We start from the raw sequence: 14,025 nt of genomic DNA on the forward strand, positions 1-14,025 counted from the left end.
GAGCATGATCGACACATTCGAGCACCTCCACAAGAAGAAGGATAAGTAGATTAGTGATGTAGCGGCGACAAAACATGTAAGTTGCATAACCTTAACTAATTTATGATCATTTAACTTTAAAAAAGTTTAGTAAATAATTAATAAATATTAATTATTAATTGGTTGTTGTCAATTAGTAATTATTTATTAATTATTAATTAAATTTTTAACAATTAAATCTTTATAATCTATGTGCCAATATTTTTATGATTAATGATTGTGGACTAAGATAAAAAAAGAATGTAACTAATGTTGTCCCCGTATTAGGGAGCTTGTGGGTTAAAATAAATTTGGTCATGAAAATCCATATCTAAATAAAAAACATGCAAATATAGTTGATGTATATGTTTAGAGACGTAAATTCCCCATTAATGGAATTAACTGCACTTACTGTATATATCAACAACATCTTCATGATTTTGATTTAGATATGGATTTTCATGACCAAATTTATTTTAGCCCACTTGCTCCCTGATACAGGAACAAAATTAATTACATTCTTTTTCAATCACTGGTCTGTAGTCATTAATGATAGGATGTTGGCAGATAGATAATAAAGTTATATTTTATATGTTGTTATATTAAAAATTTATAACTTAGGTTTTCAAATAATGTTATATTGGAATTCGAGATACGTGCTTTTTATTGTGCAGACTGAGATGACTGAGCGTCGAGCATCGCAGAGTACGACCCCTGTATCATCTGCTGCTTCTTGTGTCGGCGATAATGTCGACGGTCAGTTCCCGCTTGATATGGGTATTGTCACGGATGTCCTTGGACCCCGCTCGCGTTATAAGAAAGGGTTTGGGGGGTTGCCTAGGTTGAAGGCAATTGGCGCAAAGAGGGTAGCATCTTCGTCAACTTCTCAAATGTCGGGGCAATTGCCACCTGAAGTGGACACCATTTTGCAGCAAACGACTAAACTTGAGAGTCGTCAACGGCATCAAGATGTCCTGCTCAGTGCTTTGTTGAAGCAGGTTGGTGAATTGGCTCCTGGTTTTACTGTCGACTTACCAGAACAGGATCCAGACGAGGACGATGATGCTGAAGGGGGCGGGAATGATGAGGCGGGCAATATTCATTTCTAGAACTTTTTATTTATTTATTTAAAGTTTAATTTATTAGACATTTAATTTACTAAACTACTTTTATATTTTCATGTTTGGTGGAGACAATAAATATTAATAGTTGTAATTTTTTTTATTTATTTATAAAATTTTAATTTTAATTTTATTTCTAATTAAAAAATATTACTAAAAAATTAAATAATTATTAATATATTAAAATTGAAATTTATTAATTAATATTAATATATTGAAAATAAAATTAGTAATATAATCAAAAAATTTATTTAAAAAATACTTTTATCGGCGCAAAATTATGTCGGCAAAAGGCTCAACCCTCACTGCATATATACACATTTCCCGGCGCAAAAACACGCCACTAAAAGAGTCATCTTTTGCCGGCGCATTTTTGCGCCGCTAAAAGTGTTTTCCACAACAATGTGACAAATTTTTTTCTCGGCGCATCCTTATTTTTTCCGGCGCATTTTTTTGTCACCAAAAGATACCATTGCCAGCGCATTACGTTTTGCGTCGACAAAAGTGCAATTAGCGACGGGGGTACGTCGCGGACTTTTGCCAGCGCAAATTTGCGTCGGCAAAACCCATGGGGCTTTTGCCGGCGCAAATTTGCGTCGGCAAAAGTGAGGTTTTTTGTAGTGTAATTTACATCTCTTTCATTTAACAAATTATAAAATACTACCCAATATTTAATATTTGAAAAGAAAAACATACTTTGATGAACATAATTTAATCAAATTTACTTTTAATATTTTTAAAATATCTAATTTATATGTTAAAAAAATAAAAAATTAAGTATTAAAAAAGTTAAAATATAAATTTAAGAATAAAAAATATTTTAGTAATTTTAGTAATTAAAAACATAAAATACAAAATGTATCATTATTATTTCATTAATTGAAAAATTAAGATGAATAAACAAATGTAACTATTAATTTATTAAATTTTATGTTTTTAATTAATTATATAGGAATTAGCGACAAAAGTACCTCATGTGTTTGAAATTTTTTTGAATTAGTACCCAATCTTTTTTTGATGAGAAAAAATTTCATTGTTCATTTCCGTTGGTATCCGTCGGTACCTACCCTAACAGCTCTGTTAAAAGTTGATTGGGTGTACACGTAACATCCTATTATTCGTCCAACACATTATATTTTAAAAAAAATAATTTAAATTGAATTTAAAATGGAAAAATTAAATAAAATACATTTAAATTTTAAAAATAAAAAATAAAATATTCAAATGAGTTAAAAGTTAAAAATAACTAAAAATTTAAAATAAAAATATTTTTTTTTCTTCTTCTTCTTCTTCTTTAATCTGCCATCTTCTTCTTCTTCTTCTTCATTAACAAAAAAATTAATTTTCAGAAACCCAAATTTTCATCACCATCAACATAAAAACAATTCACCAATCTTACATATGAACAAAACAAATCAACCAAGAAGCTTTTTATTCAAAGAATAACAAAGCCCATAAACTTTTGAATTCGAACAAAACCCAGAAACTTAAATCCAAACACCAAACATTAAGATCTAGAAAATATCTCATTGCGTATTGTTGCATTAAGTGTTTGAGCATAAATTTGGGTTATGAACCTAGACCTTGATATCACTGAGTATTGCAACAGTGTGTTTCATCAAGAAATCAATACAATAAAAATATAGATTCCTAACATTTCAACCAAATCAAAAACTCAATACACATTTACTAAACCCAGAAATTACAACAGTTCGCTACAAAATAGCTCTACTCCCAACGTCGTTCGCAAGGTTCACCACCATATCACTATAAAAAGCTTCTGATCTACACATTGAATCCACCAATCTCCCACCAAGTTGCCCCAGTTTGTGACGCTAGCTACCACGCGAGCTCAACCTCTGCTTGAGAAGAAGAAGATGAGAAGGAAGGAGGAAGAAGCCTCTGCACCCAGATCTATTCGTCGCACAGCCACTGCACCAAAATTCGCTAATCACCCATTCTCCTCCATTAACGACGATGTCGATCAATAGCTCCGACCCCATGCACTTCGACCCTAGTCAGAGCTTCCCCATATGCAAGCCAAATATAGACAATGTTTTAGTTATATATATATTTTTATATATTTATGTCATTCTTTTACAATATAACACTATTTATTTATTTCAAATTTGTACGACAATTAAAAAATATAATAAAAATATATGAATATTTTTTTTTAAAATAAAATTAAGCAAACGTACAATGCACATTACTTTGACCTAATATATATGTATATAATATAAACTAGTTGCAAGAAATGTGTAATGAATATTTGCTTAGTTTTATTTAAAAAAATTATTAAATATATTTATTAAATTTTTATGATTGTCATATAAATTTTAAATAAATAAACAATATTATTATAGGGGACCACTTTTGTACAACTATTTTTGTGTTTCGGCACCTAAATAATTTTTTTTCCAATTTTTTTATGACGGTGTATATTGTAGTCATTTAAGACATCCTGAAAATTGTTAAGATATTTTGAATAATTTACAGCGGCGAAAACAAAGTTCAAACACTTGTTGCACATGTATCTATTTTTTTTATGTACGTGTAAAATTCAATTGTTTGAACCTTGTTTTCGTACTATAAATTATTCCAAATTTCTTGAAATTTTTTAGGATGTCTTAAATGATTACAACGTACATCGTCATAAAATAAATTGGAAAAAAAAATTATTTAGGTGCTGAAATACAAAAATGACTCCACCGGTGCAACCAAAAAATTGGCTACACCATAGTCGCCCATATATATATATAAGAGTGACATAAACATATTAAAAGAAAAATTAAACTTGTTGACTACCTTTTTCGCTATCAACCTTAATAAGAGAGATTAAAGAAATAAACTATCAGAAACACAAGGATTTTTACGTGGTTTAGGTTATAAAAGAACTCTAGTCCACGAGTCTCTGGTATTAAGAGGATTGTAAGCTAGTGATTGCAAGCTCCAATGGTATATTCTCAGGCAGCGTTTAGATTACTCTGAGTACAAGGTGTTTTTTCTCTAAAATCTGAACCCTTTACAATGAGACTCCCAGCCCTTTATAGAGACTGGGGTCATTAATACTAATCATAAGTAATTAATACACATTCTTCCCATTATTGGGGGATTAATACCAATTTAATGCACTGGGCTGCATTGAATAGAGACCATGGCCCAAATGAGATTTGTAGGGATCACTACCGAAATTCACCTACTTTATAGGGAACATGCCTCAGGTACTGTCAGGGTGTGCTGTAAGTACCTCCATGTCAGGCGGCGTAGTAAGTGTGCGAATGGTCAAGTACACTCGACAACACTGTTGACAAATCACCCATAAAGGTTGTCAGACGATCCTCTGGCTCTAAAAACCTGCATTTACTGACACGTTGCGCCTTATCTTAGGTCCGAGAACCAGAACCGAGAACCTGGGAGATGAGACCCCTCGCCTTAATTGCCCGAGCTAGAGAACCTCCAGCTCCGAGAATGAACATCGAGGAGTAATCTACTAATGCACCAATGACCCACTATCAAAGGCAAGGTCGAACCTAAGAGGACCCTTGCTTCGACTAAAGACCTCGGGCAGTAACATGCGCCGAGAATGCCAACTAACGTCCAAGCCAGTCACTGGGGGTTACCATGTGTTGAAGGTGAAAATACGGACAACATTTGCCCCCCAAGTCTCTACTCGTCCTCAGACAATGGAGACTTCAAACTGAGGAAGACTTTGAAAATTCCTCGGATAAGAAATGTTTGGACTTCTATTGATGTCATTTTGAAAAGAAAAACCACGAGTCAACGCCACATTGCTGGGCCCATCAGTCCATGCATTTAATTAGGGGTCAACTCGATATCCAAAACGTCCACTCTGGGCCCAAGGCGTCTTTTCCCAGAGAAACAATTATTGCAATCCACGCCTCTTGAAACCTGACCGTCGGATCACCTTCGTGAACTTACTAGGGCAAGCCATCCGACGGATGTGGGAAAGTTGCTTCCCTAATACGTTTTACTGGGTATAAAACCAAGAAAAACCTCCAGTCTCAAACTATAACCATTCAAAAATCAAAAACTTTCCCAGCACACTTTCTTTTCTCTCATCTTTAACCCTTTCCCAGAGTTTTGGATGACTGGCGTGAATTGTCTTACTTCTGGTTAGATGGCAAACAATACTTCAGGGTTAGGACTCACCTCAGCACATACCTTCGCTTTATCTCGGGTAAGTACCTTCGACCCACTTTTCTGTTTTTGGTGTGTGCTTGGTATTTTTCTATATATGTTTAGGAATGACGGTAGTATGGAATTTTGGAGTCTGTTTCTCATTTGCACGAGTCGTCTTAGGCCCAATTTGATATTAGGCTCGTTCAAAATGACCTTCAAGAGTCTTTTTTTCAACTTTGCGTTTCTGAGCCTGTGACCGGAATCTGGGAATTTTCCAAATTCCAGCAGGTTCATCTTCTCCGGCCTGTCCTTAGGCGCCGGAGATACCTCGCATTTCAAAAACTCTCCTTTCCTTCCTGAGCAGTATTCATAGAGTTGTTCATGTTTTGGTCATCTTTCCTTCGGTCAGAATACTAACTGCTTAGTTTTTTGTCTTAGATGTCTGAGGAACTCCATCAACTACACGAACACTGGCTTTATCTCTTCGACCAGGAGATCTCCGATATGGCCCGAGCACGTGATGCTTCCGAAAGCAATGTAAGGACGGCAACCCAAGAGTTGACCGGGGAACTAGTTGTTCATCCCAACCTTCAAGTGGCGGTGAGGCCTAAAATACCCGAAGTCTGGGGCTCACCGTGGAGGAGGTAAATAGGGCCCCCACTCCACACCCTACGCAAAAATATGAGGGTGATGCATTCGAAGCAGAGGATTACCACACTCTATTTTGACACCCTGAGGCCCTCGAGGCGATCATAAGGTATTACTTGGTTGGAGACAGATGCCTCATCGGCCTCTGTCGGGAGTCCTAGAGGACGCATCGCAGCATCAACGACATGGGCGCTTGGAGCCAGGCCCACCTGATGGCAGGGTCTACCCTACCCCTCAAGAAATATTTCGTGAACTTCTTGAAGTTCATCAAGATAGCCCCCTTCCAGCTCTCCCCTAACAACTACAGAGTGCTCACGGGGATGTACATTCTATACTGGAAGCACAAATGGCCTGAGCCTTCACCGGTAGAGATTTTTTATTTCTACAGTTTCAAAACCACTCCTCGGAAGAAGGGCTCCAAGCAAGACGGATAATATGCCCTGGCGAAGTATCCAACTTCGTCACTCAGTTACAAGGCTCCCCACCATAACAAGAATCACGCTCGGGACTACAAAGATGCTTTCTTCTTCATGGACGACTTCCCGACCCGTAGTAACCCGACCTTGATTCTCGACTTCGCCCGAGTAGGTGAGTATCTTTCCGAACACGCTTATTCTTTGACTTTCTTGGGCCTTTCTGTATTCAATACTTAGTTATTTCCTTTTGAATAGGTTATTTCCACCGAACTCCCTATGTTCAGATCTTTGAGGATCATCTCCAGGCAATGAAGGTTCTCCCCGACTGGGATTAGGACCTTAGCGTCCTTGTAACAGAATCAAATCTTATTAGGTTGGGGCTTCTTAGCATCGATCAACGAATAAGTAACTTGAACTTGACCAAATATCGCTAGTCCAAGAAGTCTCAGGAGTTGGCGTCCCGTTATATCAATTACATAGAAGGGCTGGCCAAGAAAGCGTTTCATAAATGGCTGGCAGAGGAAAGGCTGGTGAATGTGCGTGCTGCGGGAGAGGTCAGAGAGGCACAAGAGGATCGAGAGCTCGGGAAGAGCTCTAGTGTAATGCCCTGGATAGCCAAGACCGTTACACTGTGTGTTTATAAAGTGCCAGACTTGCTAATCAAGTCATTTAATTAAAATTGTGTTGCAGAAGCTACAAAGGAACTAGGGTTAAAAGCGTTTTGGTCTCAAAAGCCACACTTTACATTAAGAAACATTATCTGGTTTCACGGGATCCCAAAAATACAAGTTTAAAGATTGTTTATAAAAGTTGTAAGACTCAAATACAATAACCAGCCATACTAAGGCAAAATAAGCAGTTAGGTAGTCCCTGTTCTGGTCCACTCCTCGATCGTGGTGATCGAACAGCTGGCTATGTACATTTCACCTCGGAGCTCTCCACCTCAGGCTTGGTCCAGCTTGCCCTTGCCTTTACCTGCACCACGTAGCACCCGTGAGCCAAGGCCCAGCAAAAAAACACAATATCAACAGAGCATAAGCAATTATCAGACAAGTCAATATCTCACGTTGCATCACATAGCCTCATTCAAATAACCATTCAATATAGTCAAGTATTCCACATACTAGGCATATCAACACGTAACATGCACAGCTTATAAACGATAACCAGGGCTAGCGCTCACAGGCTGCTCCCTCTGTTATCCCAGTGTTCATGGCTCCTAGTGGCCGAGTCGCGCTCGGTGCGTTAACAGTATGCACGACACTCTTAGGCCGCTTTTACATGTCCCATGGCATAATACCAACATTGAAACGATACAATTCTCGGGAGCACTTAGTCCCATCACAAACATATAACCGGGTGCAGTTTTCTTACCTTTCAATTCAATAGCTTTGATCCCTCGACACCTTGAGCACGATCCCCCTCGAGCCCTAGCGCTCACCTAAACATAATAATGGCCAAAGTCATCGTCAACCCTCAAGTTCAAAACCTAGTCCCGGGGCCAATCCCGAGCCCCCGGAAAGTCCTAGTTCCACCAAACAAGGTGGTGGAACCAAACCCTAAACCTTAGGTCAAAAACCCTTGCAAATAACCCTAAAATCCCCTTCAGAAGGCAGGGTAGCGCTACAGTGATCTTGGGAGGGCGCTACAGCGCTACAGACAGAAGCCAAATTCCCCTCAGCATTATGGCCTAGCGCTATAGCACCCAAAGGCTAGCGCTGTAGCGCTAGTCACAGACAGCCTTGCACTGTTTTTTCCCTTCTGCGATTTCTTCGAACCAACCTCAACCAAACCTCTTCCAACTCTTACCCAAACTCAAAAACAACCTCATGACCACACTCCACTCATCCCAAGCACCCCAAGCACCCCAAACACCTAAAACCCAAGCACATGCATCCACAAACTCAGATTTCACCATAGCCACTCCTAAGCTCTAAAACTCAGTAAAAACCAGTTGATCATCAAAGTTTAGAGTTTAGACCTTATACCTTTGATAGAATTTCGACCACAAGCTGCCTCTAGACTCCCTTGGCTTGCTCCTCCTCAGCCTCAAGTCTGAATTCCCTAAGGTTCCACCCAATTCAACTTAAGCACCTCAACTCAAAAACCAGAAACTGAAACTGAAGAATTCTAAGTCTTACCTCAAGTGTTGATGAACCCTTGCTAAACCTCTGCTAATTCCCCACACTTAGCTTGGACTCCTTGATGCTTAGCTTCTCCCAGCTCTCCTCTGAGCTTTACTCCAGAAATCCTCAAGAAATTGGTGAAGAAAGCACAAACCGACCTAGAGAACTCTTTCTGTTTTCTCTCCTTTATTTTCCTTTCCTTTTCTTTCTTTTTCAAACTTTTGTAATGTTCTACAAATCCCACTAACATAAAACCTCAGTAATACCCATCCTTAAGAGCCAAATGACCATTATGCCCTCCCTATTAATTCTAATCCTTTAGTCCACTTAAGGGCATTTTAGTCATTTTACCCAATTCCCACTAATTCCTCGAGTGTCTCTATTATTTCCCGCTTAATTCCCGATACCTAATTAATCACCAATAGAATTCCTCAATGTCATAATAGTCTCCAACTTATCCACTAAATTCCCGTTTATACCCCTGAGCTCACCTCGAGCCGAGTATAAATCCCCGCCATGACTTTCTCACTACCTTGCTCACCAGGATTGTCTCGAGTCACAGATCACAGATATATCCACATAATAATGTGGTCTCGACAATTATCAAAGCAGTTATCCCCATAATGGCCAAAATTACGATTATGCCCTTCTAACCTAATCTGGGCCTATATGCATACTAACACACATAGTCATGCATCTCAAATACTCAAGTAATCATATAACATGCTTTAAATCATAATCATGCATCTAAATCATTAGAACCACACATAGTCTCCATTATGCCCTCCAGGCACACTAATCAAGGCCCTTAAGCCTTATTAGCGAATTTGGGTTGTTACATCTAGGCAGGGATGAAAGCTTCCCACTTGGACTCAGGAAAATCACCTCTCGCTCTGACTTTTGTTTTCGAGTAGGTGATAGGATAAGTCCCGAGCATGTCAGGGCTTCCCCAGCATTCCTTCGTTGTGGTCAAATCTCACATCGGCATTGGACTAGGGAAGAATTCCAGGATTACCTAGATCTCATAGACATTTATCTCCACCGCCCTAGGAGGGAGTCCACCTCTCACAGATTTTTACCCTTAGACCAAGTGACATCCTTCACCTCGAGCTGGTTTTGCCAATATGGCACCAACATTAGTTGTGAGGTCAGGAATAGGATAGTACACCCTCACTATTTGCACTGAGGGTCAACTCACGGTGAGCCTCTGAGTAGCTTATTTTATTGCATTGTCCTTTTGTGTAGAATATACGCTAACTATTTAACTTGTTCCTACAGCTCACATGGGATTGGTTGACATTTCCCGGTCCGCGCTAAGGATAGGAGCGCCCCCTGGCTCTTCGGCAGGAGAGGGGTCGTCGCGTCCTCGGGGGCAACCCGAACCCTCTCCTCTGGTCAAGAGGCAGAGAGTCTCCACTCCCCATGCAGATATCCCTGAAGTCGACTTGCCCCTAGTAGTGGAGATCCCCTCCTCACCCGGGTCAAACGAGGCGGTTCAAGAGGTAAGGCAGGAAAAGGTCCCAGAACCAGACTAAGGGTCGGTTCAAGACTCGGAGCCGGAGGTGGTGCCACCCCAAATCCGTCTCTTTGTGTACCCTGAGAAGTATGTAGGGGCTTTGTTGGAGCAGTACAAGAAGATGCTTCAACACTTTGAAGCAAGGCTGGAAGAAGACAACAAAGTGCACGAGACAGTTGAGGCCCTTTGTCAACTCAAAGCACCTCGAGAGAGGCCCATCTTACCTCCAATCGACCAAGCTGAGTTGGAGACTTTTTTCTCCGCCAAGCTAGGGGAGATCGTTGCTCCTCTCTTCGCCGAGCGCCTCCAGGGGGTCAGCTCCACCATCTGCGAGTTGACTGCACGAAGCTTCTCCCAACTCGGCGATAGTAACGAGGCATCTCTCGTGGCCTTGTGTTGGTGTTGAGTCTAGTTTTTATCATGTTTTGGTGATGTTTTTAGTAGTCTTTTATTTCGTTTTTCTTTCATTTAGTGCGGGTTTATGCTTTGTTTGTCTGTCTTTGTGAATATCAGGAAGAATTGAGCACGTGGAAGAAAATGTCAAAGAAAGGGCAGAAATAACCAAGTTTTTCATCATATTTCGAGAAAGAATGGTTCTCAACATAATTTGGAAGTGTTGGTGAATTTTTGGGAAGAAAACTTGAAGAATTGAGAAATCCCTTAAGAGCCACGGCATGAGCAAAGTGGAGCCGCGGCTAGGTGGGAAACAGAACCAATGTTTTTAAGGAAATCCTCGGGCCGCGGCATGGCTAGAGAGGGCCGCGGCATAGATGGGCATTTTTCCCAGAACTCATCGATGCAGGCCGCGGCATGGTTTACTAATGCCGCGGCATGGAGAGGATCTTTTGCCCAGGAAATTGGACACGGGCCACGACATAGTGTAAGTAGAGCCGCGGCCCGCCTCTTTAATATTTGAGTCCTAGATTTTAATATGGCGAAAAGAGAAGAGAAAGAATGTACGGACGAGGGAGAGAAGTTCTGGTTTTGAAGGCTCAAGCTTAGAGTATTTTTACATGTTTTTCTTCTTTTCCTGATGTTATCTTTAATTTTTGTTGTGATTAGCACTATGACTATGAACTAATTTCTGTTTAGGATGTTTAATTGAATCACTTGAATCCCTGTTATGAACTAATGCAGATTCAATTTTCTTCTTCTTCAATTCCATATCACCTGCTCTGATAGATTGATTATTGATTGGCCATCTTTAGTCATATACATATGTTTTTAAGTCAAAATCTGAGAAGTGAGATTTAATTCTGCTGTGGTTATATTGGACATAATTCTAATTTAGAACAAAAGTATCTGAATTAATTGTGTAACTGTTATTAAGTTGTCGAGATTAATGCTACCTTTGTGGTTCAATTTACCATAGAAATATAGGAAATTGTCACCTAGGTTGAGTTTATAATTCATAGTATGATTATAGGCTGTTGTATCAACTTGTTAATTGAATTAGGTAAAAAGAAGAAGAATTCACACTTTGTATTAGGGAATATAGGGAGGATAGTTGATGAGATTGAATATCCTAATTGTTTTTCAGTGATTAAATTAAAAGTTTTACTATTAGTTGTTATTCCATTTAATTTTCGATTATTGTTTCTGCACTTTATAGTTTCTTTTGCTGTATTTACAAAAAATCAAGAATTTCAATTCATCAAATAGAACAAGAAATTAATTGACTGGTAATTGATAAATCAGTCCTTGAGGACGATACTTGGTTTTACCATTTTATTACGAATTACGACTGTGTGCACTTGCATAGCAAAATTATCGCAACAAGTTTTTGGCGTCGTTCCCGGGGACTGAAAATAATTATCAATATCATTCTAATTAATTTTTATTCTAATTTGATTTTAATTTCTCTTGTTTCTAATCTGTTTAGTTGCTTAATTTGTCTATCTCAGGTGAATTTTGGTATATGCGTGGCAGAAAAGGAAAAGACACACTTGTTCCTCTGAATCCTGAGATTGAAAAGTCTTGCAATCAAATCAGAAAGAACAAGAGGGAGGCCCAGAAATCTGTGAAGATGGCACAGAATGAAGGGGATGGCAGGAATGTTCTAATGCCTGGAGTTGTACAAGGGGGTCAGGCTCAGAACAATGCTGAGAGGAGCCTGAGAGATTATGTACTGCCCACTCTGACGGGAGTACAAAATAGTATACGCCCACCAGCTGTAGAGGCCAACAACTTTGAAATCAAGCCCGCTATTCTACAAATGGTGCAGTCCTCTGTGCAATTCAATGGGTTTCCTTCTGAAGATCCTCACACCCATTTGTGCAATTTTCTAGAGTTGTGTGGAACCTTCAGATATAATGGGGTGAGTGATGACGCAATCAAGCTTAGGCTTTTCCCATTTTCTCTGAGGGACATAGCTAAAAGTTGGCTGAACTCGCTGCAGCCAAATTCTATTGTCACCTGGCAAGATCTAGCTCAGAAATTTTTGTCTAAATTCTTCCCTCCGTCTAAAGTTGCTAAATTGAGGGGAGAGATCAATAACTTTTGCCAGAATGACAGAGAGTCATTATATGAAGATTGGGAACGGTTTAAGGAACTCCTAAGAAGATGTCCTCGTCATGGCATTGAATAGTGGATGCTAGTACAGAATTTCTACAATGGTTTATGCCCTACAACCAGAACCATTATTGATGCTGCAGCGGGTGGAACGTTTATGAGTAAGAGCGCAACTGGTGCTTATGAGCTGCTGGAAGACATGGCTACAAACAACCATCAGTGGTCTGAGGAAAGATCATCAGGAGTCAGAAAGGTAGCTGGGGTGCATGAGCTGGATGCAATCACTGCTCTAACAGCGCAAGTAGCCTCTCTGACAAAGCAGTTACAACATAGCAGTGTATCTGCTAATGCGGTTCAGATGGCAGTGAGGTGTGAAATGTGTGGTGGTGCTCATTCTGTCGATCAGTGCCCTATCTGTATGAATAATAACACCCCAATGGATCATGCTCAAGTTCAAGTGGTGGGAAACTTCCAAAGGCCACTCAATAATCCATTTTCCAATACTTACAATCCTGGGTGGCGAAATCATCCCAATTTTTCATGGAAGAATAATCAAGGCCAACAACCTCAGTTTCAGGGCCAATTTTAGAATAACATGCCTCAGCCACCTATGCATCAAGCTTCGTCATCACAACAGCCTAGGCCTCAACAATCAATGCCTCAACCTAAGAGGCCTAATGAACTGCAGGCAGCATTGTTGACTCTCACTAATACTCAGACTCAATTTATGACTGAGACCAGGTCCTCTATTCGAAACCTTGAGACACAAGTTGGGCAGTTGGCCAATATGCTCAATAACAGACCCCAGGGAAACTTGCCCAGTAATACTGAAGTCAACCCCAAGGAGCAAGTTCAGGCAATTACTTTGAGGAGTGGGAAGCAAACTGAGCAGCCTAGACCTCCACAGGCAGTGGTTCAGAATAAAGAGATGGGTGAACAGTCTGATTCAGAAAGGGTTACTGAAGACCACCAGCAGTCAGAAAAGAGTCCCCCAGTTGTTATTGAGCTGTCAGTTAGAGTTCCATACCCTCAGAGGCTTAGAAAGACTACACTTGATAAACAGTTTTCTAAGTTTCTAGAGGTGTTTAAAAAGCTGCACATAAACATTCCTTTTGCTAAGGCCTTGGAGCAGATGCCCAGCTATGTTAAATTCATGAAGGAGATTCTGTCAAAGAAAAGGAGGATGGAGGACTATGAGACTGTAGCACTCACTGAAGAGTGCAGCGCGATTTTACAAAGGAAGTTACCCCAAAAGCTGAGAGATCCGGGGAGCTTCACCATACCTTGCACCATTGGCAAGTTTGAATGTAAGCACGCCTTATGTGATTTGGGGGCAAGTATCAATCTGATGCCCTTATCTGTGTTTAAAAGACTTGGTTTGGGGGAGGCAAAACCAACAACTATCACTTTACAGTTCGCAGACCGATCGTTAACACATCCACGAGGTATTATTGAGGATGTTCTTGTGAAGGTGGATAAGTTCATATTTCCAGCTGACTTTATCGTTCTGGACATGGAGGAGGACA

General features: G+C 39.9%; 1 non-coding gene across 1 annotated transcript; it reads right to left on the minus strand.

The window, feature by feature from the left end:
* Positions 1-12,461: 12,461 nt before the first annotated feature.
* Positions 12,462-12,568, minus strand: LOC133798997 (small nucleolar RNA R71). The gene has a single exon (XR_009876207.1). It is a non-coding gene; the product is annotated as a small nucleolar RNA R71 (small nucleolar RNA).
* Positions 12,569-14,025: the final 1,457 nt, after the last annotated feature.

The sequence above is a fragment of the Humulus lupulus genome, chromosome 8 (assembly GCF_963169125.1).
Source record: "Humulus lupulus chromosome 8, drHumLupu1.1, whole genome shotgun sequence".
NCBI classification, from domain to species: Eukaryota; Viridiplantae; Streptophyta; class Magnoliopsida; order Rosales; family Cannabaceae; genus Humulus; species Humulus lupulus.